This window comes from Aulonocara stuartgranti (genome assembly GCF_965226115.1).
Source record: "Aulonocara stuartgranti genome assembly, chromosome: 15".
In the NCBI taxonomy this organism is placed as follows: Eukaryota; Metazoa; Chordata; class Actinopteri; order Cichliformes; family Cichlidae; genus Aulonocara; species Aulonocara stuartgranti.
This window is the reverse complement of record NC_138951.1, coordinates 40,038,966-40,066,931: the sequence shown is the minus strand read 5'-3', so window position 1 is coordinate 40,066,931 and position 27,966 is coordinate 40,038,966. Positions and strand designations below refer to the sequence as shown.

Genomic DNA, 27,966 nt, shown 5'->3' with positions numbered 1-27,966 from the left:
GCTATCTAAAATATAACAGGACACCGGAGTAAATTCTGGAGCATCTCACACTTCTGATAATCAGCTGTCTGCTTGACATTTATTCAGCTGTGTAAAAACTATAACTTTTATTTCTCAGCCAAACCGATTTACTCAGGAACAAATAAAATACTAAAAAAAAGCCAAACAATAACATTTTTAAGTTATCTACGTGACCTATATATGTTTAACCTGAGTAGCGAAAGACTGCGGTGGGTTTGAAAACGATCTGCCAGGAGTCCGGTGTTCTCACAGCTCTAGTGACCTAGCCCCCGGCTCGCTATCGAGCTAGTGGGTAACAGACGTCTCCGAAAACGTCGGAGCGCTTTTGAAAATATAAACTGAGCAGATATTTGAGGTTTGCACAGCTACATTCTCGCCTGAAAATATGTGAAACGTTTATTTTGTGACCCATAAAGAATAATAAGAGTAATATTAAAACTAACTAGCTGCCGCCATTGTTGGAAACTGAGCTGGGCTGCGCAATGAATTCTGGGACAAAGCTACTTCTTCTTCTTCGGGGTTTAACGGCAGCTGGCATCCTTGTACATGCAGTGCTGCCATCTTCTGTTTCAGTCCGTTATTACACTCTTAAATCCTACTACTTATTCCTGCGTCTTTTGTGATCTTACAAAGCTTCAAACGACGCGTCGACTATTAAATCAGTCGTGGACGATTTTGATAGTCGACTAATCGTGGCAGTCCTAGTTCCAAGTGTCAAGAACTGGAGTGAAAAGTGTCATCAAGAAATTCAAAGAGAGCCCTACAGTACAGAACAGGCCTGGCAGAGGTAGGAATAGAAAGATATTAAAGTCTGTGTAGGAGATGTGTCTTAAGACCCCAGAACAACTACCAAGACACTAGAGGCCTGCACAAGACTGGACTACAAGGTTGCAGACCAAGAAAAAATGTGACTTCTGCAGTGTACTAGGGACAACCTGGAGAAAAACGCGTCCGTTTGTCAGATGAGACAAAACTGGCCACAGACTCAAACATATGTTGTTCCTGGTCAAGAACTACCTCCAGCAGAATAAAGCCTTTACGTCCTGACTTGATTCCCACTGAAAATTTGTAGGGTGAACTGAAGACCAAAGTCCATGCCAGAAGACCATGATATCTAGAGGAGCTTGAGAGATTTGCCCAAGAAAAATAGGCTGCGTTTGACCAGGAGACGTGTGTGTGACTTGCTGAAAGCTACAGCAAATGAATGAAGGCTGTTACCCAGAGAAAAGATACACAATTTACTATTAGCATAAGGGTGGCTAATAATTTTACCCTGGTAATGTTAGGCTTTTTTGTGTGTTTAAAGTAAAATAATGTAAACAAGCATAAAAAGAGTTTGAATTTTGGAAAAGCTAGGTTACAAATTCCTCGCTCTGTTTAACAGCAAATTTGTATAGGATGCGATAATAATAATAATTAAGTACTGATCTGTAAATACAAAACAGGAAAACCACAGGAAATATGATTTTCACAATTGTACAGAAATACATCTGTTAAATAAAGTAATATGGACCTCTGTGCAGGTTGTGGACCAGTTGTGCTTACCTGTGTAGTCAACCCCCAAAGGTCCATTTTGAGCCATGAAAAACCCCATAAACACACATTATTAAGGCTTGGAGGCTCGCTGTCTTATGTCAGAAAGCAGGCGTATTGCTAACATTTAGGTGTATCTCCCGTTGCCCAAGGGAGGCTGGCTTTACTAAAGTATTCATCATCACTCTGGCATCCATTTGTTACAGATGTGTTTGAGTGCAGATGGAAACCAGCCGACAAGGTGACACGCTAGAGCAGTTGTTAAGAAAGCTTTCCTAGCAGCTGCCTCCTTTAAGACCTCCAGTTAACCTCATCCAAAGCAGCCACTCGAAACTCAGAGTCTGTTATGTCTTGTTTTAAACAGTCACTCAGCCCATTGCCAGAAGGACTTGTTCAAGATGAAAAGTCCTGATGCATCCATGGAAATAAATGTTGTCTAGAACAACGTTTTCTAATGTCAATGATTGTCATAGCAAACAGTTCTGAGACTAATTTGCTTATTATGTGCACATTTTTTGTTGTTGAGCAATACCAGTTGATATTTAAGAAGTTTATTCATGAGATATACAAAGAGCTTTTTGAAGTTTACAGCTTGACCGAGGTTAGCTAGTCAGACGCATGACATGATGCTCCCTCATTTCTTTATAACATATATAAAGAACATCCAGTTTAATGCTGGATGGTAGGAAAAGCTCTTACTTTTGGCTTCCTGCTGAACACATTCCAGGATGCCAGAGCTTTTTTCATGGCATGATTTGTAACTTCATGCTGCAACTATGCACTGGGGCTAAAATGCATTGAATAAACCAAATTTATACACTATAAACAATTTCTAAATGCATTACATTTGTGCCTATCATTTGTCAGGCAAGTCAATCCATTGTACTTCATAAAAATTAAGCATTTCTATTTCTAATATATTTCAATTAGCACTAAAGAGATTGAGTGCCCCAGTGAATTAAAGTCTAAATGGAAATGCTTTCTCAAGGTAAATCCTTCGAGGGAAATAGATGCTATGCTAGGTTTTAAAGCATCTTTCTAATACTCGTATAATCACTACAATTATATGGGATAGGGAAAATGATTTGGGGTGGAAAAATTGAGCTTTTACCCATTCCAAGCTCAGAGCATCCACATAATTGCAATAATTCTACAGAAAATCTCAGAGGAGCATTTTTGTGATGTGAGAAAGCTATAAGACTGAAAATTAAACTTGACAGAGTGGAGAAGCAATAACAGGTTATCTTTTGGGCAATTTTAAGAAGAAGTTACATGAAACCGAGTTTTGCTGAAGTGCATGCCAAGGTTGCTGACTTTTTTCCCTCAGTGGCTGAGGTAAACATAAGTTTGCATGAAATATTTTTTAATTTGGTGTGGTGCTTACAGTGCATTACTGCAAAAGTCTTCAGCTACCCTTAATTAATGCTGTGCAAATAGAAATGGAAAGTTTGCCCAATTCTAACAAGTTTGAAGGTCAATATTTGATATGACCGCATTTATTCTTTAACATAGCCTGAACTCTCTTATTGAAGTTTTCTTGTCTTTTCTTTAAGTAGTCAGGAATAGGTCTCCAGGTTTCTTGAATGATATTCAACGCTCTTCTTTTGTTCTGTTCTCTGTCAAGATGATCCCACACTGCTTCAATAATGTTGAGGTCTGGACTGTGAATTGACCAATCCATGACTGACAGTGTATTTTGGGACCATTATCACGCTGGGAAATGAAGCCCGTCTCAATCAGACACTTTCTAAATGGTGTTGCATGGTGGCTAAAAATCTGACCGTATTGATAATACCTACAATTTTGACGTGGTCCCCGACAACGTGCAGCCCCAAACCATAACAGAGCCTCCATCTTGTTTTACAATGGCTCTAGACACTGTTGTACCGCTCTCCCAACCTCCTCCGTAAACATTAGGAATGATTCGAACCAAAAACTTTACATTTGTATTCATCACTCCTTAAGAGCTATTGATTTTCAGTCCAGTTCTTGTGTAATTTGGCATACCTTAGCCTTTTATTTCTGTTTCTTCTTGATTGCTAGGGCCTGATTAATTTTTCAGGTCCTGTTTTGAGATCTTCTGCTTTTTTACTGTATGTGTAATAAAGATTGATACATGAATAAATTTGAGATGCCATTTGTTTTAAATACTAAAAGACACGAATCTCATGAAAAAAAGTTTCAGCTCAATCCACTCTCCAAATATTGATACCTATATTGATACGTTTTTATATTCCTCGTAATTCTTTGATTGGCTACGTTTGCTTTTAGAGGATGAGTTCATCTTCATCTAGAAGCTTCAGCATTCATTCTTACAGTATCATCAAGATGGAGATTTTGAGCATGATTGTGAATATTTCAAATTAAGTGCTGGGTGTTTTTACAGGCCGCTTGCACATACGTTCAGTGTTTTCACTGATTTCCAGTAGCCTGTATCAAAAATCATGCTATTTTCGTGCATGTTTTTATAGATACATAATATTTTTGTTTGTGTACAAGATTAAGCTACTCCCATCTGACAGCTATTGCAGAGTAGATTTGTTTTTCCCAGCTCTTTGTTGAATACTGTGCAGCCTTTTCTGCTCTAAATCATATGCCAACACTTCCCAGCCTTTCATCACAGAGAGGAACGATTCCTCAGAGCCCCTTCAATTAAAATCCTTAATCAATCAGTTAGCATCTCCTTGTGTTTCATGATAATTAGTTGTGCTTCTCTGACAACATTGCGTAATTTCATCTGTGCCTCCTCAGTTGAGCTGTATACCAGCAAGTCTTGGTATGCCTCTCATGTCAGCAGGTTATAGTCAAAACTTGCTGACATCAGGTTTTGAAGCCTGAGTGATGCGCTGGAAAAAGAGTGCATTTGTATGGAAGGTGCACTTGGCTTCTGGTCTTTCCTGAATGGAAATCTCTGCAGCTTTGTGGCCTGTGTCAGAAGGTGAACCTGTGACCTCTTTGAGCTAAATTTATCTTACTAAGGCATTCTGTCTCTGTTGTTTTAAACTTATTTATAACGAACAGTGAATGTGAATCACCACCGTGAGAGGACTCTCCCATAGGATAATGTAGTTGATGACATGAGGCAGGTAAACATTAGTTAGGTCCTCAGGGAAAAATAAATCAGAAGTGTTGACACATGGATATGTCAGTAGTGTTGCTGAGTGAATTAACACAGTCCAGTGGGATTTCAGCGTCTTGTAGAGGGCATCTTGTTGTCCTTTAATGAGCATTTGGCGTTGTTGTATCTTGGATTTACACATCACTATCAAATGGAGCATGAATTTTCTTTCTAGTGAACTGTGATTTCAGAAATTGTAAGGATGGCTTGCAGCTTTTCTGCAGTAGGTTGAACATGTTAGGTGTGACCTCAGATCACCTTTCAATTAATCCCTGTGCAGCAGAGCATCGCTGTAAATTGAGCTTTTAGAACGGGCGCGGTATTTAGGTTGGATTACTTTAGGATTACTTTTGGCATGACGTAGTTGTTTCAACTCTATAAATATCAGCATATCTAATGAGTCACATATACTGTATTTGACGACTCAAACAAATTGCATTTGTTTTCAACGATCATGAAATGATGAGTGAGAAGAAAAAAAAGTGATTTCCTTTGCTTGACTGCTTTTTGATGGAGTGGAAAAGGGGGTCAGGGGATTACCATATTCCTATCTGCTCGTCTCTCCCCTCAACTAAAAATAGTATTTCTGGAAGTGAGAAGTGTCTGATGTGTGAGAGGAATATAAAGACTCGCGGGACAAGTTTATTTATGAAAAAGGACATTGCTATGCAAAAGAGACTTGCACTAAGACCTCAGTCACAAAGTCTTCGAGACTGGTCGGCAGCCCTCTTGCAATTCGGTTACTAGGGAAAATGTATATTCCCCAACAAATCCTTGTGATTGCTTTGATCACTACCAGATTGCGTGAAAGACGCTGACTTAACTGCAGACACTCACCATTTACTCTCTGAACTTTAGAGATTCACATCTTCACTACTGCCTAGAGAGCAGTTTGTGAGTGTTTGCAGACAAGGTGTTGTCTTCTACGCAATCTACTGTCAACCACCACAACCTGGTTTTTGCTGCACCATTAGAGACATGAGACATTAGCAATCAATGTCACAGTGACTGCCAGCAACCTAATGCAGACAAATACAGGTTTTTCTCATGACGGTAGCTGTCAGATGGTTGCCAACGGGTCTCTGGGCCTATATAACCGAGGCCTAAGATGGGATAACAAAAAAAGACAACAACATTTATATAGTGCATTTCATTACATGTAAACTTAAAGTGCTTAACAAAAAAGACAAAAACATACAAACCTTGCCTCAAGGCAATGAAACTAGTACATATGAATCACTTTTTGTTTCATATTTATTCTTTGGTTTTGCCCCCTGGAGGCATAGGTTGGATGAATCTTGGGAAAAACCAAAAAATATTGACAGTGATCTCTATTTTAACACTTCTGTTATCTAAATGTTATGTTCACAATGGCTGGCCTTTCAAAATTGGTTAGAAAAAGCCCGGCAGCTAAAAGAGGTATGTATTGTCATAATTCATTTGGTTCTATGTTGGCATGGCTAAAGAATTTTAATTGGACTTGTTCTGAGAAGGTTATGGTTTTTGTGCTTTTCTCTCTCTCGCTCTCGCTCTCTTTTTGTCATCTGCATAATGAGTGTGTGGATTTCAGGCTGCTGTAAATGTTTGTTGGAGCCGAGTAATTGGAGAGCCTGGATTAGTAATTATTAGTAAATGGAGAAAGAAGCAGTGGAGCAAATCAATATCACTGAGAATTGTGCTACCTATTGTTTCCAGAGGGGTCAGGAGTTAAGGTAACAGAAGTGTCATGCTGAGAATAATAAAAACCATTTGTAAGACTGATTCATTAAAATTGTCCAGACTTTAGGCACTATGAATGTAAGCCTAATATTCTCTACAATGCCACTGTACTGATGACATATTGAGGCGTATTTTGCTGCAAAGCTTTAATTTTATGGTTGATAAAAGGCAACCGTGACAAATGCCCCCTTTGGTTACTAATTGTAGATTCACGACAGTTTATTAACTCTTTGCTGTTTTACACAGATGGTAGAAATTGTTTCCTACTGTAGAGTAATCCAATTAAAGCGAAAAAAATTGGATGTCGCTCAAGTGGAATTTATAACATTCCCACTAGCCCTTGACTTATTATGGGAACACAGCACGCTGCCGTGATGAGTGAAACGGTTAGTGCTGGTTTATTGAAAAAGCCCCCTGACCTACATAGTTTTAATAATATGTGATCAGAATCTAGTGTGACGAGCCGTTAAAGAAGGCGTTTTTAGTCTCGGCTTTGCATGTTCAAGTCTGGTATACGTACGTTGCTTTTAAACTAAGTATAGAGATGATATTAAATAGTTGTCAAGCTTTGCTGTAACCATGCGTTGGCAGCTCCAGTCTGTGTCACTGTAAAATAGCAAATTCATCAATTGATCTATGAGGCTGCCACTCATTAGCATTCTAATTTTAGACTCGGGAGAGCTTTTCGCTATTCATAGTGGGACTTTGATTTCTCTACACTCCTCTGTCTTTGTATCTTTCTTTAACTCTCTGTGGCTTTTCTCAACTCATATTTCTCTCCTGCTCCTAAATGGCGTTGAAAGGTAAGCAACCAAATGTAGTCGTGATCAGTTACGATCGAGTAATAAATGAGCTGTCTACTGTTGTCAGCGTCACGTTTAGATTGTTCTGTAATTACTGATCGGTGATATTGAGGTTTGCTGTATTCCACGTGATATGCAGCAGTCAGCTCAGTGTGCTCAGTTATTAATTACTTGAGTTACCAGTTTTCCCCTTTGAGGTAAATCTTGGTGGTTTTCAGACAAGCTCATTACATTTGACCACAACAATCAAGATGCACAAATGAAATAGTATCTTTTCCACTGGGAACAACACACTTGTAATATTTTATTGATATCTGCTGTAGGTGAAAATCCATTCAGTTTACCCAAATGCAGTTTACAGCTGCTACCTGATTGATGCATGGGTGCTTGGGTTACAGAAATAATTTAACAGTTATACTGTTATCTTTATATCACTTGTGCTTTTTGTAATTCTGTCATTTCCTTGGTGAATTGCAGCATATCAGTCATATATAGTTTAGTGCCTTTTCCTAACAACATAAAGCTCTATGTTGCTCTTAAACACACAGGGTAAGGGCTCAGTTAAAGCCATGCTGCTAATTCAGAAGCTTCTGGATCAGGAACGAAAAGCATTTCTCTCAGGAAACAGTTCAACTATTCCATTTAATGGCATCAAAACTTACATGCAAGTTTTCTAGCAGGGCTTGGAATTAACCTCAAAGGTTCTCTTTAGAGAAGCGAAGCTTTGTTTTTCCTCTGCATTATGCCCCGTTTATGAAAAGGAGGATTACAGCTCAGAGCTAATTAGCATCCAGTCCTACTAGCTATGAATGCAATGCTTTTGTAGATAATACAGCATATGTAGCTACCATGCCTCTACCATGTTAGAATGTGAATGCCAATTGTTGGGTTTAACATGCACACTGATTCATCTTACTGTATTTTGTGAGAAACAGCCATATGCAACAATAGAGCTTCCCTGAGGCATGCTATCAGTTTCCAGCTTCAGCACTTCATTCTGCAATCTCTTAAACAACCAGTTGTCTTCCTTGGAAGTGTGTGGGCCATGTCTTTCTGCCGCAAACCTCAATCCAGGCACTGTCTTTGATTTCAACACAATACTCCCGCTGCCTTCTTCTCTGCACTGCTTGCATGTCACTTTCATTTCAGAATATTCACCCTTGTTTTTGCCACAGCAATAACTAATGGGTAGTCTTTGCAGAGCCTGGAGAGGATAATCCTGTCATCTTTGTTTTCATTGCCACCTCAGGGCCATTCAACAAGTTCAAAAGAAAAAAAAAATCTGCAGTGCAGCGTCTGTGAGGTTTGCTCTCGCTGTCATGTCCCATATCTACCATTACAGGCATGGCTACATGTGGAAACAGGTGCTGTGCTGAATGACTATAGCGGCTCACTTAGGGGAATATCCGAGCCAGATGCTTTATTATGTTGTGTTAATGCTGATGCCAGGTTACCACACGCACAAATGTGCAGGGGTGGAAGGTGGTTCTTGAAACTGCAGCATTCCTGAAAATGATGTATCAGTTTCAGAATGCTTTCCAGCTTTTGCATATTATATATGTCAATCACTCCATAAACATCAAATTTTCCATGTCTGTATGTTTTCAGTCATCCAAGTCACGGCTTGTCTTGAATGCTTTAGTTGAAGGTGTGGACCTCTTTTTTAGTTTCTTATCCGAGACACTTCAGGAAACTGAAGAAGCGTCTTCAAGAACCAAAAACAAACGTAAAAACCCTGGCCTTTAACTCAAGATCTCGGGACTTTTCATATTTTTCCTGACAAGACAACATGGTCATTCAAAGACGACTATGTTTTTTTGTGGCTGCTACTGAGTTTTATGGTTTTAGCTCCATGGTGCACACTGGGTATTTCTTTCTTGGGAACAAAAATCACTCACCTTGAGGAAGCAGCAGTGTTTGATTTGATTGTATGAACTGTAGGAGTGGAGCACATTATACATTCTTGTGATGAGGAAATACTTTCAGGTTGTGGATTACAGATCATTGTAAGAAAGAAGCACTAGAACTAGAAAGTGCATTTTCTGAAGAAACTGCAGTGTGAATGCTTGAATCTGAATGTATGCACTGAAATGAATTAATTGCTGAATTTTGAGTTAAAACTTTTTTAATGAGATAAAAAAAAAGACCCGAATTTAACCTGAAAACAAAAGTGCTGAACTGCTAAAAGCTGAAGGTTACACAGAAGAAGAAGTTGGAAAAAAACTGAAAATGTTTTAAATGTAAATTAGAAAACCCTAAGAAATGAGAAAAGAACATTTAGAGTCAGAAAACATCTGAAAGAATATTAAAAGGTCCTATTCTTTGAATCACTGAATGACTAAAATGTGATCCCTCCACTTGGATCCACACAGTTTAAAAAGTTTACATCTCTGAGCTTTGAAAGACAAGATGTTGGAAAAAGAACAACGATGGCGACGTTTTGAGGGTAAAATGATGGCTGTGACACTGTGGACACAGCAGCAGTTGAAAGAGAAGTGTTTAAGATGAATCTTGGCAGAGTGAGAGAGAGAGCTCGTTAAGCAGGCAGGTGTGAGCCTGATTGCTATAGTGACCGCACCCAATGGCTCCATACACACGTACACAGACATGCACCTCACTTTTGCTGCTTAAAATGAACAGAAAAGTCAGGCCCAAACAAATTCTTCCCAAATGAAAAGTACATGTCGTATTGACAAAATTCTTTCACCGTGAGCGACAGCCATGTCTAGTCTACCTAATTCTCAGTTTTCATGCCTGTGGAGTTTATTATATGGACGTGGTGACAGTGTAAAGACACCATGCTCTTCTGATTTTCAAACGAACCTTCTGAGCCATTTTAACATTAGAGTCTATGGAAGAGTTGGAGGGAGGAGGCTGTGCATTGGTGACATTTATGAAAGAACCATAACACCTAGTACAATAGTAAACACATTGGATGAAAGAGGACAGCCATGGCTACGTTTTGAGGGTAAAATCATACCTGTAGAGCAAACGCTGCGGACACAGCAGCAGTTTTAAAAAAAGATTTTAAGATTAATTTTTTTGCTCCTCTCACTCTAGCAGTTGAGCTGTCTCACTCTAGCCCCAACATTCCGTCCCATAGACACCCATTATAAACTCTGAAACGGGTGAAAAAACATCATGAAACTTAAACTGGAACTGAAGAAAAAGTATAATAGATATTGAAAAGATAAATACAAGTTGAATAGTTGAATGTCTTGTCTTCGTTTTAAAGTTTGAATGGTGGCTCTATGTCAATGTATGTGGAAGTAGATACAGTTTAAAGAGGAGGAAGTTGAATGAGAATTTGAAGGGTCTCCCCATTGAAATACATTATAAATTTTTGTTGAAAAAAGTTGAATAAAATTAAAAATATAAATGTTAAAAATGAGAAAAATAGAAGCAATGTTGTCCAAAATAATAGGAATCTAACGCTGTTTGAATGGTTTTTCTAAGTTGAACGGTTTTGAAGGAGTAGGCTTTCAAAAAACGTACGGAAAAATAAAATATAACTAGAAAGTGCATTTTCTGAAGAAACTGCAGTGTGAATGCTTGAATCTGAATGTATGCACTGAAATGAATTAATTACTGAATTTTGAGTTAAAAATATTGAATGAGATAAAAAAAACAAAAAAAAAAACAAACGAATTTAACCTGAAAACAAAGGTGCTGAACTGCTAAAAGCTGAAGGTTACACAGAAGAAGGAGTTGGAAAAAAACTGAAAATGTTTTAAATGTAAATTAGAAAACCCTAAGAAATGAGAAAAGAACATTTAGAGTCAGAAAACATCTGAATGAATATCAAAAGGTCATATTCTTTGAATCACTGAATGACTCAAATGTGATCCCTCCACTTTGATCCACACAGTTTAAAAAGTTTAAATGCCTGAGCTTTGAAAGATACGGTGTTGGAAAGAGAACAATAATGGCGACAATTTGAGGGTAAAATGATGGCTGTAACACTGTGGACACAGCAGCAGTTGAAAGAGAAGTGCTTAAGATGAATCTTGGTACAGTGGCAGGCAGAGCTCGTTAAGCAGGCAGGTGTGAGCCTGGTTGCTATAGTGACCGCACCCAATGGCTCCATACACACGTACACAGACATGCGCCTCACTTTTGCTGCTTAAAATGAACAGAAAAGTCAGGCCGAAACAAATCGCTCCCAAATGAAAAGTAAAAGTCGTATTGACAAAATTCTTTCACCGTGAGCGACAGCAATGTCTAGTCTACCAAATTCTCAGTTTTCATGCCTGTGGAGCTTATTATATGGACGTGGTGACAGTGGAAAGACACCATGCTCTTCTGATTTTCAAACGAACCTTCTGAGCCATTTTAACATTAGAGTCTATGGAAGAGTTGGAGGGAGGAGGCTGTGCATTGGTGACATTTACGAAAGAACCATAACACCTAGGACAATAGTAAACACATTGGATGAAAGAGGACAGCGATGGCTACGTTTTGAGGGTAAAATCATACCTGTAGAGCAAAAGCTGCGGACACAGCAGCAGTTTTAAAAAAGATTTTAAGATTAATTTTTTTGCTCCTCTCACTCTAGCAGTTGAGCTGTCTCACTCTAGCCCCAACATTCCGTCCCATACACACCCATTATAAACTCTGAAACGGGTGAAAAAACATCATGAAACTTAAACTGGAACTGAAGAAAAAGTATAATAGATATTGAAAAGATAAATACAAGTTGAATAGTTGAATGTCTTGTCTTCGTTTTAAAGTTTGAATGGTGGCTCTATGTCAATGTATGTGGAAGTAGTAAGAGTTTAAAAATGAGTAAGTTGAATGAGGATTTGAAGGGTCTCCCCATTGAAATACATTATAAATTTTTGTTGAATAAAGTTGAATAAAATTAAAAATATAAATGTTAAAAATATGAAAAATAGAAGCAGTGTTGTCCAAAAGAATAGGAATCTAACGGTGTTTGAATGGTTTTTCTAAGTTGAACGGTTTTGAAGGAGTAGGATTACAAAAAACGTACGGAATAGATAAAATATAATAACTAGAAAGTGCATTTTCTGAAGAAACTGCAGTGTGAATGCTTGAATCTGAATGTATGGACTGAAATGAATTAATTGCTGAATTTTGAGTTAAAAATTTTGAATGAGATAAAAAAAAAAAAAGAAACAACCTGAATTTAACCTGAAAACAACAGTGCTGAACTGCTAAAAGCTGAAGGTTACACAGAAGAAGAAGTTGGAAAAAAGCTGAAAATGTTTTAATTGTAAATTAGAAAAACCTAAGAAATGAGAAAAGAACATTTAGAGTCAGAAAACATCTGAAAAAATATTAAAAGGTCATATTCTTTGAATCACTGAATGACTAAAATGTGATCCCTCCACTTGGACCCACACAGTTTAAAAAGTTTACATCTCTGAGCTTTGAAAGACAAGATGTTGGAAAAAGAACAACGATGGCGACGTTTTGAGGGTAAAATGATGGCTTTAACACTGTGGACACAGCAGCAGTTGAAAGAGAAGTGTTTAAGATGAATCTTGGCAGAGTGGCAGGCAGAGCTCGTTAAGCAGGCAGGTGTGAGCCTGGTTGCTATAGTGACCGCACCCAATGGCTCCATACACACGACACAGACATGCACCTCACTTTTGCTGCTTAAAATGAACAGAAAAGTCAGGCCGAAACAAATCGTTCCCAAATGAAAAGTACATGTCGTACTGACAAAATTCTTTCACCGTGAGCGACAGCCATGTCTAGTCTACCTAATTCTCAGTTTTCATGCCTGTGGAGCTTATTATATGGACGTGGTGACAGTGTAAAGACACCATGCTCTTCTGATTTTCAAACGAACCTTCTGAGCCATTTTAACATTAGAGTCTATGGAAGAGTTGGAGGGAGGAGGCTGTGCATTGGTGACATTTATGAAAGAACCATAACACCTAGGACAATAGTAAACACATTGGATGAAAGAGGACAGCCATGGCTACGTTTTGAGGGTAAAATCATACCTGTAGAGAAAACGCTGCGGACACAGCAGCAGTTTTAAAAAAGATTTTAAGATTAATTTTTTTGCTCCTCTCACTCTAGCAGTTGAGCTGCCTCACTCTAGCCCCAACATTCCGTCCCATACACACCCATTATAAACTCTGAAACGGGTGAAAAAACATCATGAAACTTAAACTGGAACTGAAGAAAAAGTATAATAGATATTGAAAAGATAAATACAAGTTGAATAGTTGAATGTCTTGTCTTCGTTTTAAAGTTTGAATGGTGGCTCTATGTCAATGTATGTGGAAGTAGTAAGAGTTTAAAAATGAATAAGTTGAATGAGAATTTGAAGGGTCTCCCCATTGAAATACATGGGAAATTTTGGGAAATTTTTGTTGAATAAAGTTGAATAAAATTAAAAATATAAATGTTAAAAATATGAAAAATAGAAGCAGTGTTGTCCAAAAGAATAGGAATCTAACGGTGTTTGAATGGTTTTTCTAAGTTGAACGGTTTTGAAGGAGTAGGATTACAAAAAACGTACGGAATAGATAAAATATAATAATAATAATAATAAAGATTCGAATAACAATACTGTGAATGCTTTTCAAGCATTCACACTAACTAGAAAGTGCATTTTCTGAAGAAACTGCAGTGTGAATGCTTGAATCTGAATGTATGCACTGAAATGAATTAATTGCTGAATTTTGAGTTAAAAATATTGAATGAGATTAAAAGAAAACAAAAAAAAAAAAACGAATTTAACCTGAAAACAAAGGTGCTGAACTGCTAAAAGCTGAAGGTTACACAGAAGAAGGAGTTGGAAAAAAACTGAAAATGGTTTAAATGTAAATTAGAAAACCCTAAGAAATGAGAAAAGAACATTTAGAGTCAGAAAACATCTGAATGAATATTAAAAGGTCATATTCTTTGAATCACTGAATGACTCAAATGTGATCCCTCCACTTTGATCCACACAGTTTAAAAAGTTTAAATGCCTGAGCTTTGAAAGATACGGTGTTGGAAAGAGAACAATAATGGCGACGTTTTGAGGGTAAAATGATGGCTGTAACACTGTGGACACAGCAGCAGTTGAAAGAGAAGTGCTTAAGATGAATCTTGGTACAGTGGCAGGCAGAGCTCGTTAAGCAGGCAGGTGTGAGCCTGGTTGCTATAGTGACTGCACCCAAAGGCTCCATACACACGTACACAGACATGCGCCTCACTTTTGCTGCTTAAAATGAACAGAAAAGTCAGGCCGAAACAAATCGTTCCCAAATGAAAAGTAAAAGTCGTATTGACAAAATTCTTTCACCGTGAGTGACAGCAATGTCTAGTCTACCTAATTCTCAGTTTTCATGCCTGTGGAGTTTATTATATGGACGTGGTGACAGTGTAAAGACACCATGCTCTTCTGATTTTCAAACGAACCTTCTGAGCCATTTTAACATTAGAGTCTATGGAAGAGTTGGAGGGAGGAGGCTGTGCATTGGTGACATTTATGAAAGAACCATAACACCTAGTACAATAGTAAACACATTGGATGAAAGAGGACAGCGATGGCTACGTTTTGAGGGTAAAATCATACCTGTAGAGCAAACGCTGCGGACACAGCAGCAGTTTTAAAAAAGATTTTAAGATTAATTTTTTTGCTCCTCTCACTCTAGCAGTTGAGCTGCCTCACTCTAGCCCCAACATTCCGTCCCATACACACCCATTATAAACTCTGAAACGGCTGAAAAAACATCATGAAACTTAAACTGGAACTGAAGAAAAAGTATAATAGATATTGAAAAGATAAATACAAGTTGAATAGTTGAATGTCTTGTCTTCGTTTTAAAGTTTGAATGGTGGCTCTATGTCAACGTATGTGGAAGTAGTAAGAGTTTAAAAATGAGTAAGTTGAATGAGAATTTGAAGGGTCTCCCCATTGAAATACATTATAAATTTTTGTTGAATAAAGTTGAATAAAATTAAAAATATAAATGTTAAAAATGAGAAAAATAGAAGCAGTCTTGTCCAAAAGAAGAGGAATCTGAAGGTGTTTGAATGGTTTTTCTAAGTTGAACGGTTTTGAAGGAGTTAGATGCCAAAAAACGTACGGAATATGGAATAATAGATAATAAGAAAGATTAGAAGAACAATACTGTGAATGCTTTTCAAGCATTCACACTAACTAGAAAGTGCATTTTCTGAAGAAACTGCAGTGTGAATGCTTGAATCTGAATGTATGCATTGAAATGAAATAATTACTGAATTTAAGTTAAAAATTTTGAATGAGATAAAAAAAAAACAACCCAAATTTAACCTGAAAACAAAAGTGCTGAACTGCTAAAAGCTGAAGGTTACACAGAAGAAGAAGTTGGAAAAAAGCTGAAAATGTTTTAATTGTAAATTAGAAAACCCTAAGAATTTAGAAGAGAACATTTAGAGTCAGAAAACATCTGAATGAATATTAAAAGTTCATATTCTTTGAATCACTGAATGACTAAAATGTGATCCCTCTGCTTGGATCCACACAGTTTAAAAAATTTAAAAGTCTGAGCTTTGAAAGACACGGTGTTGGAAAGAGAACAACGATGGCGACGTTTTGAGGGTAAAATGATGGCTTTAACACTGTGGACACAGCAGCAGTTGAAAGAGAAGTGCTTAAGATGAATCTTGGTACAGTGGCAGGCAGCGCTCGTTAAGCAGGCAGGTGTGAGCCTGGTTGCTATAGTGACCGCACCCAATGGCTCCATACACACGTACACAGACATGCGCCTCACTTTTGCTGCTTAAAATGAACAGAAAAGTCAGGCCGAAACAAATCGTTCCCAAATGAAAAGTAAAAGTCGTATTGACAAAATTCTTTCACTGTGAGCGACAGCAATGTCTAGTCTACCAAATTCTCAGTTTTCATGTCTGTGGAGTTTATTATATGGACGTGGTGACAGTGGAAAGACACCATGCTCTTCTGATTTTCAAACCAACCTTCTGAGCCAATTTAACATTAGAGTCTATGGAAGAGTTGGAGGGAGGAGGCTGTGCATTGGTGACATTTATGAAAGAACCATAACACCTAGTACAATAGTAAACACATTGGATGAAAGAGGACAGCGATGGCTACGTTTTGAGGGTAAAATCATACCTGTAGAGCAAACGCTGCGGACACAGCAGCAGTTTTAAAAAAGATTTTAAGATTAATTTTTTTGCTCCTCTCACTCTAGCAGTTGGGCTGCCTCACTCTAGCCCCAACATTCCGTCCCATACACACCCATTATAAACTCTGAAACGGGTGAAAAAACATCATGAAACTTAAACTGGAACTGAAGAAAAAGTATAATAGATATTGAAAAGATAAATACAAGTTGAATAGTTGAATGTCTTGTCTTCGTTTTAAAGTTTGAATGGTGGCTCTATGTCAACGTATGTGGAAGTAGTAAGAGTTTAAAAATGAGTAAGTTGAATGAGAATTTGAAGGGTCTCCCCATTGAAATACATGGGAAATTTTTGTTGAATAAAGTTGAATAAAATTAAAAATATAAATGTTAAAAATGAGAAAAATAGAAGCAATCATGTCCAAAATAATAGGAATCTAACGATGTTTGAATGGTTTTTCTAAGTTGAACGGTTTTGAAGGAGTAGGCTTTCAAAAAACGTACGGAATAGATAATAATAAAATAGAATAATAACTAGAAAGTGCATTTTCTGAAGAAACTGCAGTGTGAATGCTTGAATCTGAATGTATGCACTGAAATGAATTAATTGCTGAATTTTGAGTTAAAAATATTGAATGAGATTAAAAAAAAACAAAAAAAAAACGAATTTAACCTGAAAACAAAGGTGCTGAACTGCTAAAAGCTGAAGGTTACACAGAAGAAGGAGTTGGAAAAAAACTGAAAATGTTTTAAATGTAAATTAGAAAACCCTAAGAAATGAGAAAAGAACATTTAGAGTCAGAAAACATCTGAATGAATATTAAAAGGTCATATTCTTTGAATCACTGAATGACTTAAATGTGATCCCTCCACTTTGATCCACACAGTTTAAAAAGTTTAAATGCCTGAGCTTTGAAAGATACGGTGTTGGAAAGAGAACAATAATGGCGACAATTTGAGGGTAAAATGATGGCTGTAACACTGTGGACACAGCAGCAGTTGAAAGAGAAGTGCTTAAGATGAATCTTGGTACAGTGGCAGGCAGAGCTCGTTAAGCAGGCAGGTGTGAGCCTGGTTGCTATAGTGACCGCACCCAATGGCTCCATACACACGCACACAGACATGCACCTCACTTTTGCTGCTTAAAATGAACAGAAAAGTCAGGCCGAAACAAATCGTTCCCAAATGAAAAGTAAAAGTCGTATTGACAAAATTCTTTCACCGTGAGTGACAGCAGCTTCTAGTCTACTGAATTCTCAGTTTTCATGCCTGTGGAGTTTATTATATGGACATGGTGACAGTGGAAAGACACCATGCTCTTCTGATTTTCAAACCAACCTTCTGAGCGATTTTAACATTAGAGTCTATGGAAGAGTTGGAGGGAGGAGGCTGTGCATTGGTGACATTTATGAAAGAACCATAACACCTAGTACAATAGTAAACACATTGGATGAAAGAGGACAGCGATGGCTACATTTTGAGGGTAAAATCATACCTGTAGAGCAAACGCTGCGGACACAGCAGCAGTTTTAAAAAAGATTTTAAGATTAATTTTTTTGCTCCTCTCACTCTAGCAGTTGAGCTGCCTCACTCTAGCCCCAACATTCCGTCCCATACACACCCATTATAAACTCTGAAACGGGTGAAAAAACATCATGAAACTTAAACTGGAACTGAAGAAAAAGTATAATAGATATTGAAAAGATAAATACAAGTTGAATAGTTGAATGTCTTGTCTTCGTTTTAAAGTTTGAATGGTGGCTCTATGTCAATGTATGTGGAAGTAGATACAGTTTAAAGAGGATGAAGTTGAATGAGAATTTGAAGGGTCTCCCCATTGAAATACATTATAAATTTTTGTTGAAAAAAGTTGAATAAAATTAAAAATATAAATGTTAAAAATGAGAAAAATAGAAGCAATGTTGTCCAAAAGAATAGGAATCTAACGGTGTTTGAATGGTTTTTCTAAGTTGAACGGTTTTGAAGGAGTTGGCTTTCAAAAAACGTACGGAATAGATAATAATAATAAAATATAATAATAAAGATTAGAAGAACAATACTGTGAATGCTTTTCAAGCATTCACACTAATAATAAAGATTCGAATAACAATACTGTGAATGCTTTTCAAGCATTCACACTAACTAGAAAGTGCATTTTCTGAAGAAACTGCAGTGTGAATGCTTGAATCTGAATGTATGCACTGAAATGAATTAATTGCTGAATTTTGAGTTAAAAATATTGAATGAGATAAAAAAACAAAACAAAAAAAAAAAACGAATTTAACCTGAAAACAAAGGTGCTGAACTGCTAAAAGCTGAACGTTACACAGAAGAAGAAGTTGGAAAAAAACTGAAAATGTTTTAAATGTAAATTAGAAAACCCTAAGAAATGAGAAAAGAACATTTAGAGTCAGAAAACATCTGAATGAATATTAAAAGGTCATATTCTTTGAATCACTGAATGACTCAAATGTGATCCCTCCACTTTGATCCACACAGTTTAAAAAGTTTAAATGCCTGAGCTTTGAAAGACACGGTGTTGGAAAGAGAACAATAATGGCGACAATTTGAGGGTAAAATGATGGCTGTAACACTGTGGACACAGCAGCAGTTGAAAGAGAAGTGCTTAAGATGAATCTTGGCACAGTGGCAGGCAGAGCTCGTTAAGCAGGCAGGTGTGAGCCTGGTTGCTATAGTGACTGCACCCAATGGCTCCATACACACGTACACAGACCTGCGCCTCACTTTTGCTGCTTAAAATGAACAGAAAAGTCAGGCCGAAACAAATCGTTCCCAAATGAAAAGTAAAAGTCGTACTGACAAAATTCTTTCACCGTGAGCGACAGCCATGTCTAGTCTACCAAATTCTCAGTTTTCATGCCTGTGGAGTTTATTATATGGACGTGGTGACAGTGTAAAGACACCATGCTCTTCTGATTTTCAAACGAACCTTCTGAGCCATTTTAACATTAGAGTCTATGGAAGAGTTGGAGGGAGGAGGCTGTGCATTGGTGACATTTACGAAAGAACCATAACACCTAGGACAATAGTAAACACATTGGATGAAAGAGGACAGCGATGGCTACGTTTTGAGGGTAAAATCATACCTGTAGAGCAAACGCTGCGGACACAGCAGCAGTTTTAAAAAAGATTTTAAGATTAATTTTTTTGCTCCTCTCACTCTAGCAGTTGAGCTGCCTCACTCTAGCCCCAACATTCCGTCCCATACACACCCATTATAAACTCTGAAACGGGTGAAAAAACATCATGAAACTTAAACTGGAACTGAAGAAAAAGTATAATAGATATTGAAAAGATAAATACAAGTTGAATAGTTGAATGTCTTGTCTTCGTTTTAAAGTTTGAATGGTGGCTCTATGTCAATGTATGTGGAAGTAGTAAGAGTTTAAAAATGAGTAAGTTGAATGAGGATTTGAAGGGTCTCCCCATTGAAATACATTATAAATTTTTGTTGAATAAAGTTGAATAAAATTAAAAATATAAATGTTAAAAATATGAAAAATAGAAGCAGTGTTGTCCAAAAGAATAGGAATCTAACGGTGTTTGAATGGTTTTTCTAAGTTGAACGGTTTTGAAGGAGTAGGCTTTCAAAAAACGTACGGAAAAATAATAAAATATAACTAGAAAGTGCATTTTCTGAAGAAACTGCAGTGTGAATGCTTGAATCTGAATGTATGCACTGAAATGAATTAATTGCTGAATTTTGAGTTAAAAATATTGAATGAGATTTAAAAAAAAAACAAAAAAAAAAACCCGAATTTAACCTGAAAACAAAGGTGCTGAACTGCTAAAAGCTGAAGGTTACACAGAAGAAGGAGTTGGAAAAAAACTGAAAATGTTTTAAATGTAAATTAGAAAACCCTAAGAAATGAGAAAAGAACATGTAGAGTCAGAAAACATCTGAATGAATATTAAAAGGTCATATTCTTTGAATCACTGAATGACTCAAATGTGATCCCTCCACTTTGATCCACACAGTTTAAAAAGTTTAAATGCCTGAGCTTTGAAAGATACGGTGTTGGAAAGAGAACAATAATGGCGACAATTTGAGGGTAAAATGATGGCTGTAACACTGTGGACACAGCAGCAGTTGAAAGAGAAGTGCTTAAGATGAATCTTGGTACAGTGGCAGGCAGAGCTCGTTAAGCAGGCAGGTGTGAGCCTGGTTGCTATAGTGACTGCACCCAAGGGCTCCATACACACGTACACAGACATGCGCCTCACTTTTGCTGCTTAAAATGAACAGAAAAGTCAGGCCGAAACAAATCGTTCCCAAATGAAAAGTAAAAGTCGTATTGACAAAATTCTTTCACCGTGAGCGACAGCAATGTCTACTCTACCTAATTCTCAGTTTTCATGCCTGTGGAGCTTATTATATGGACGTGGTGACAGTGGAAAGACACCATGCTCTTCTGATTTTCAAACGAACCTTCTGAGCCATTTTAACATTAGAGTCTATGGAAGAGTTGGAGGGAGGAGGCTGTGCATTGGTGACATTTACGAAAGAACCATAACACCTAGGACAATAGTAAACACATTGGATGAAAGAGGACAGCCATGGCTACGTTTTGAGGGTAAAATCATACCTGTAGAGCAAACGCTGCGGACACAGCAGCAGTTTTAAAAAAGATTTTAAGATTAATTTTTTTGCTCCTCTCACTCTAGCAGTTGAGCTGCCTCACTCTAGCCCCAACATTCCGTCCCATACACACCCATTATAAACTCTGAAACAGGTGAAAAAACATCATGAAACTTAAACTGGAACTGAAGAAAAAGTATAATAGATATTGAAAAGATAAATACAAGTTGAATAGTTGAATGTCTTGTCTTCGTTTTAAAGTTTGAATGGTGGCTCTATGTCAATGTATGTGGAAGTAGTAAGAGTTTAAAAATGAGTAAGTTGAATGAGAATTTGAAGGGTCTCCCCATTGAAATACATGGGAAATTTTTGTTGAATAAAGTTGAATAAAATTAAAAATATAAATGTTAAAAATGAGAAAAGTAGAAGCAGTCATGTCCAAAATAATAGGAATCTAATGGTGTTTGAATGGTTTTTCTAAGTTGAACGGTTTTGAAGGAGTAGGCTTTCAAAAAACGTACGGAATAAGAAAATATAACTAGAAAGTGCATTTTCTGAAGAAACTGCAGTGTGAATGCTTGAATCTGAATGTATGCACTGAAATGAATTAATTGCTGAATGTTAAGTTAAAAATCTGAATGAGCTGGAAAATACAGAATTTTTAACCTGAAAATAAAAGTGCAGAACTTTTGAAAGCTGATGTTCACACAGAAGAAGTTGGAAAAAGCTAAGCATGTTTAAAATGTAAATAATAAAAAGATGAGTAATGACAAAAGAAAATTTAGAGTCAGAAAACCTCTGAATGAATATTAAAAGTTCATATTCTTCTAATTGAAATGAACTTAAAAGATGAACAAACATTCTGCAGAAAATACAAACTTTAATATACAGCATGATGTTTTTCAGACATATACACATGTGTATATCATGTTTAATAGTATTACATACATCAATTTGTTTTGTATGTCATAGAAAATAACATAAAAATCTTAAGTCATATTTTACAGCTTCTTTCTGAAAAGGACTGGTAGAATAAAGAAAAATAACTAAATTAAATAACTAAATAAAAAATAATGAGCAACATATGAAATACATGAAAATTCAACTTTTAAAACCACAATCCTGAACCTTTAAATTGTGTTGGTTTCTTAGAACATGGCTGAACAGCTTTTTCTATCGGTCTACTTAATCTTCTGATCTGTCTACACATCTTTTTATTACTCATTCTTTTTTATGTTTTAATGTAAACAGAGTCCACACAGTGGTAAAAGAGAACTGTATAGAGATTTGTGAGTAAACTCAAATGAAAGCCTAAGGTGGTGACACAGTTTAACACATGCAAATAATCAAATAAACACATTAGTCCTTTTTGTGAACATGGATAAATAAGTATCAATACAGCATTGTTCAGCCATGCCACTAAATGCTTTTTTACACATTGTTTTAACCTGGGCTCAGACACAAAGTCCCAAATTTAGTTAGTCCCTGACTTTGAGTTGTGGTTATGACTAATTATTATACACAAGGCTTTATCTATCTAAACTCTAAGGACACAAATATGAAAAAACCTATACTTACCAGCTGATACCCCACACTACACACTAGGTGTGCCATGTGACCTGAAACTTTGGTACAAAATCATCATAATCATTCTGTTAACACTGTTTTTTAACACTGTTTGTGTTGCTGTTCAGCAGTTTAAAATGTTTTAGATTGGATTACATGGAATGAATTTGAATTTTCTTGGGGGTTTTTGTATGTGTTTCGTTCTCAGCAGATTTTTTCTTCCATACTGTTGAATTCCAGTTACCACATTTCTGGTCATATGACATCCCAAGTGCCCACTTAAAAAAATCCCCACAGTTAATTCAACATTAAAACAAAATAAAAAAAATGTTAAATAAATAAAGGTTTGCTCTGTGATGAAATATTAAATAAGCATACATTGTACAGAGCACTAACAATGAAAACAATCCTTTAGCCTGTTGATCAGAGAGAGGCAGTCATTATGTCCATTTAAAACCTGTAATCACAGAGCACAATGTTTCTGTGAAACTATGAAGTCCCATATGATCCTCATCACGTCCAGTGACTTCAGAGTGGATCCTCCCTGTCATCCGGCCAGTGTTTGATGTGTGGCAAGCAGCACAGAAGCAGGATAGCTGAGGACTTTAAAAGAAGAGCAGAAAACGGGAACATATGTAGTTGTAAATGTAAATATCAGTGATACTTGTCTTGTCAAAGGGAATAAAATAATGAAAATGTTAACTTACACACTCATTTAGAGAGGATCTTGACACTGCACAGAGGAGGCACAGTCAGTCTGACAATGATGGTGATCTCCAGGGATGTTTTCCTGCAGCAACATTCCTGCCAACTGGCCATATGATCCAGAGTAGTTGGTTTGTAATGAACAGAAAGGTGTATATGTTAGGTAGTGTGCACTCAGAGCTGGTCCTAAGAAACAAACACATCCTGTAATAAACTGAATACCTGTAGTAGTGCTGCTGCAAATATGAAGCCCTTCTATCATGAGTGGTTTCAAAGAAGGTGTTTTGGAGGCTCGGTCACAGAAACTGTGCAGTCTGTTCAGTCCTGAGTGTCTCAGCTCTGATGGGGATGGATCACAGAGGGAAACACCTGAGTACAGACATTACAATACACTCTAACACTCCTAAGGTCAAGTGAAAACACAATTTAAACACTTCACAAAGAATGAATACATGTTTTCATGGAAATAATGTCATTAACCCTTTTTGTTGTGAGTAAATCTCACCGACTGCTTGTGGGACAAGCTAGAAGGAGGACTTATCACAGAATGTCTCCTGTGCTCCAGATGTGAAGTCTCACGCTCTGATCGTACGGCGATGAAGATGGTGATGATGAAGCCTCTCTGATCTGTGGCATTACAGTTTCTAGCTGCTATGTGCTTCACACTGTTGGATCTTACATGTGAAGCTTGGAGAAGACACAGGAGGACTGTGTCTCTCTTAAAAAAGAAAAAGAAAAAAGGAAACCTAACACCCCCCCCCCTCAGCTCCCACCGTAAACCCCCCCCACTCAACTCCCCAACCTCACACCATCCAATGTCTATATAAATGTAGGGTATCAGCTGGTAACAGAAAGCAAGTGTTACATATGTACTACTTATGTAACACTGCTGAAACATTTCTGGCCAGAAATGTGCAGTTATCAACCCAGACCCACCCTGATGATTGCACTGGCCGAAACATGATAAAAGCTCATAAAAATGTATGTTTCATCGAAAGATTTGTCCAAAAATATAATCGTATACTTTTGAAAAAGTTTAAAGTTTATAACAAACCAAAATAATAACATTTTTGTAAATAGTATTTCAAAATAGAGGCACACATAAAGTGGCTTAACTGTCATTATTGCTGTAATTAGGTTTGTTTGTTTGTTTGTTTGTTTGTTTGTTTGTTTGTTTGTTTGTTTGTTTGTTTGTTTAAAAAGCAACCTTTAGTCATTGTTGTTCTCTCAGAAACAATGAAGAAGCTGTTGAACATTTATGTGTTGTGTAGGCAATCCTCTGGTCCACCCTCCCTCCCTCCCAGCCACAGTGAGACTGGGGCAGCCTGGCAGGATGTTGAAGCCTGGCTGCAGAGAGGATATGCCTACACTATTCATTTTAAACTGCTATATTTGATTTTTCTGACATTTATAGGTTACTGTTAGTGAATTTTAGATTTTCTGTGATAAATAAAATTGTCATCTTTTACTGATATCATTACTTAATTCATGTAATTGTATTTTATGTAAACAATTCAACCATTATACTGCAATGCAGAGCGTCAACTTTTAAATATCGCTCTACTTTCTTAAGTCATTCAAAAATATAGAAATTACTTACTGTATTCAAAGATCTAGATCATGAATCATCACAGGACAATACACAGTATACTGGGTCATGGTAACTATGGTAGGTCTTCAATACTCCAGAATGGAGACATCGATCTGACTGAGAAATGAAAATTAGGTCAAGCAGTGTGTTCTTCTCTGTGGTAGGGGCAGTGATGACCTGTGCGTATCCCCTAGACTCAAACAGCTCCAGGATTGGTTTGTTTGCACTGGATAAAACATTCTCATTAAAATCACCACAAACTATGATGGGATGACAGTCCATGATCTCCAGTGAGTCTAATAGGCTTACCAGGTTTTTCAGGAATGGCCTCAGAGTGTAGTCTGGAGGTCTGTATACAACTGCAATCAGAGCACTGACTGGTGCTTCAACCTTTAAAGCCAGAAATTCAAGGTCAGTTACATTATGGATGTACTGTTTTTCATGCACTTGAATGTCACTTTTCACATAAACAGCAACTCCACCACCACTTCTGTTTGCCATCTGGGGAAAGTTTGTGTAGGACAGGTGTCTGTTGCGTTTGAACAAATTGTAATTTTCCAAGTGGAGACTCTCTGCGACAAAAGAGCCCCGCAGGTGTGTTTCTGTTAGGCACAAAACATCTGCTAGACACAATTCATGGTGACTTTTGATGTCATTAATGTGAGCTGGCAGTCCCTCTGTATTATGATGAACAATGGTGAAAACCTCTGACCTGCTCAGTGTTTGCCTCACGTGTAGAAGAGGCATCATGTCATCAAGGTTGGCTTGTCTCATGTTCTCAAGCGCTGCAGTAATTTCTGGGTTGGTGAATATTTTTTTCTCCTCCATATCAAGAAGATACAGTCCACTGAGAGACGTCACTCTACTGACAGCTACGTAGGCCATGCCGGGCTCAAAAATGCTCTTAAGAGAGACAACAGCTGATGTAGTTGTCATACCCTGTACCTTATGTATTGTACATGCAAAGGCCAGCTTCACTGGGAACTGTCTTCGTACCACTCCTTTCTGCTTCAGATTCTCCTCTGCTCTCTCAATGTACACCATGTCGTCTGCTGGTGTGCGGTTATTCTTTCCAGATGTCTCATTATCCATTTTAAGTCCAAGCTTGATGATGTGTTGGTCGTTTTCAGAGTGAACTACTCTAAGTAGTATTCCAAAAGCTCCATTAACCAAACCATTTTGTATGTCAATGTTTCTGGTGAGCATGACACGAGCTCCTTCTGCAACTTTCAGTGTGTCTGGTAACTCGTTTTTACCTCCTTTCAATGGTCTGTCTTGAAGTGCCATTCTGCCAGTTCTAGGATCTTTTCTATAATCATCTGCATGGATGTCAATGATATGAGTGTGGAGCAGAGCCAGTGTTGCAGAGTTGTGTGCATCCACTTCTTTATTAGTTGCAAAAATGTGCAATGCATCAGTCGGACAATGGGCTGGTTCAGTTATGGCCTGTAACAACAAATCTCTATCTGCTTCGCAAAGCTCATCCAACTTTCCTTTCACACGAATTCTGTTCAGCATCTCTGCAAAGACAACATCATCTTTCTGACGCATAATCTCAGTCAGAGTGATCATCTGAAAATGCTCCCGCCACAGGTCGATCTCAGACGGGTCGTGCACACAGAGAGGTTTAGACTGTCGCACTGGGGGTAGCTGATAGAAGTCTCCGACAGCAATGACTGACATGCCTCCAAAGGGTCTCCGAGTCCCTTTGATCTGTTTGAGTCTTGCATCTACATATGCAAACAGATGTCTTGACACCATAGACACTTCGTCAATGACGATTATTTCAGCATTCAAAAGTTCTGATCTGACTTCATCCAGCTGATTGCCAAGTCCCTGAATGGGAGGTTTTAAGCTTCTAGGCAGCTTGAGAAGAGAATGCAGTGTTGTTCCAGAAATGTTAAAAGCTGCAGTCCCAGTGAAAGCAGTTAACAGGACGGTGGGTTTTGATATGTCAACGTCGTCTGCATATCTGGGCACTTTGCTCAGTATCTTAGATGCTTCTGAGTAGATGCATTTGATAAGATGTGATTTTCCTGTTCCAGCACCACCATTAATATAAAAGAAAAACTGCTCTGGATTTAGAGCACAGACTCTTTTAATGCACCAGTCTCTAACTGCATAAAATATGCAGGCTTGCTTCTTGTTCAGATTCTGAAACATCTGACGTAACAATGTGGGATCAATAGCAGGGGGTTCCCTGATGGCTCTGACTTCTGTTGAAGCATCAGCCTGACGGCTGTAGTCGGGCACATCTTCCTGTTCATTTTCATTGTCTCGCTCTCTTTCTTGTTCGACAAGTGGCAACCTTACAAGATCTGATTCAGGTGCCAGATTACACCATTCGTCAGTCACACCTCTGTTCTGCTCATATTCCTCAACAGCGCTCTCGATCTCCTCACTGTTTTTCTCATATTTTTCTCTGTTTCTTTTGACAATGTGTTGCACGTACTCAAGATGGTCAGTACCTGGTAGCTGTACACAGCCAGCACCATAGAAAGCCTGATAGGTTGGCAACGATGGTGTTTTCAGTTCGTGGTCTGAACGATGAGGAAGGTACAGTTTAAGCAGTCTTCCGTAATATTGCTCTGGATGTTTTTCTTGTGAGCAGCGGTGAAATCTGATGATAGCAGGCTTATTGTTTTTGCGCCTTTGCACAAACCCCATCTCATTGAGAAGGGGCAAAACATCTTTACCTTTTTTCTGTTGGCCATAGACAATCCTGCAAGTAGCAGCAAAGTCTGCCATGCACATCTCCTCATACTCTGGTGTTTCAGGTCTGGCTTTGTATTTGTCATTCAAAGATGTCATCCAAACATTGGAAGACTCAGGTGTTGTGTTGTCCAGAACTGACAGGGGACGACTCATTTTCACAGGATTATCATCAGTTGGAATGAATATTACAGCACGTGAGCATTGCTTCATGTGAAGACCACATGCACGAGCAACACACTCCTGTGCACTGATCTCTCGCTTCTTTGAATATGCCTGCATGACGGCTCTCATTTCATCGCACTCATTTACACTGTCCTTATGGGAGTTCTCAATGACAGTTTTCAGGTACTCAGATAGCCCGCCCTCTTTTTTTGATATATATTTCATTAAATAATTTGCAGCACCAAAAGCATCTAAAACAAAGCTTATGTCGATATTACTGTTCCAGGCTTCAAGCAGATGTGGATTATAGCCGTTTATCCAAGAGTCTTTTGGATCACGCT

At 37.7% G+C, this 27,966-nt stretch overlaps 1 protein-coding gene and 1 long non-coding RNA gene across 3 annotated transcripts in view; one reads left to right on the top strand and one right to left on the bottom strand.

Annotated features, from left to right (window-relative positions):
- negr1 (neuronal growth regulator 1) overlaps window positions 1-27,966 on the top strand; it is a 228,596-nt gene that overhangs the window by 5,693 nt on the left and 194,937 nt on the right. The window lies entirely within an intron of this gene.
- Window positions 21,759-23,892, bottom strand: LOC309689301. The gene is made up of 3 exons (XR_014271327.1): window positions 23,380-23,892; window positions 23,160-23,263; window positions 21,759-23,055 (listed from the first exon to the last, which is right to left on the bottom strand). It is a non-coding gene; the product is annotated as an uncharacterized lncRNA (long non-coding RNA).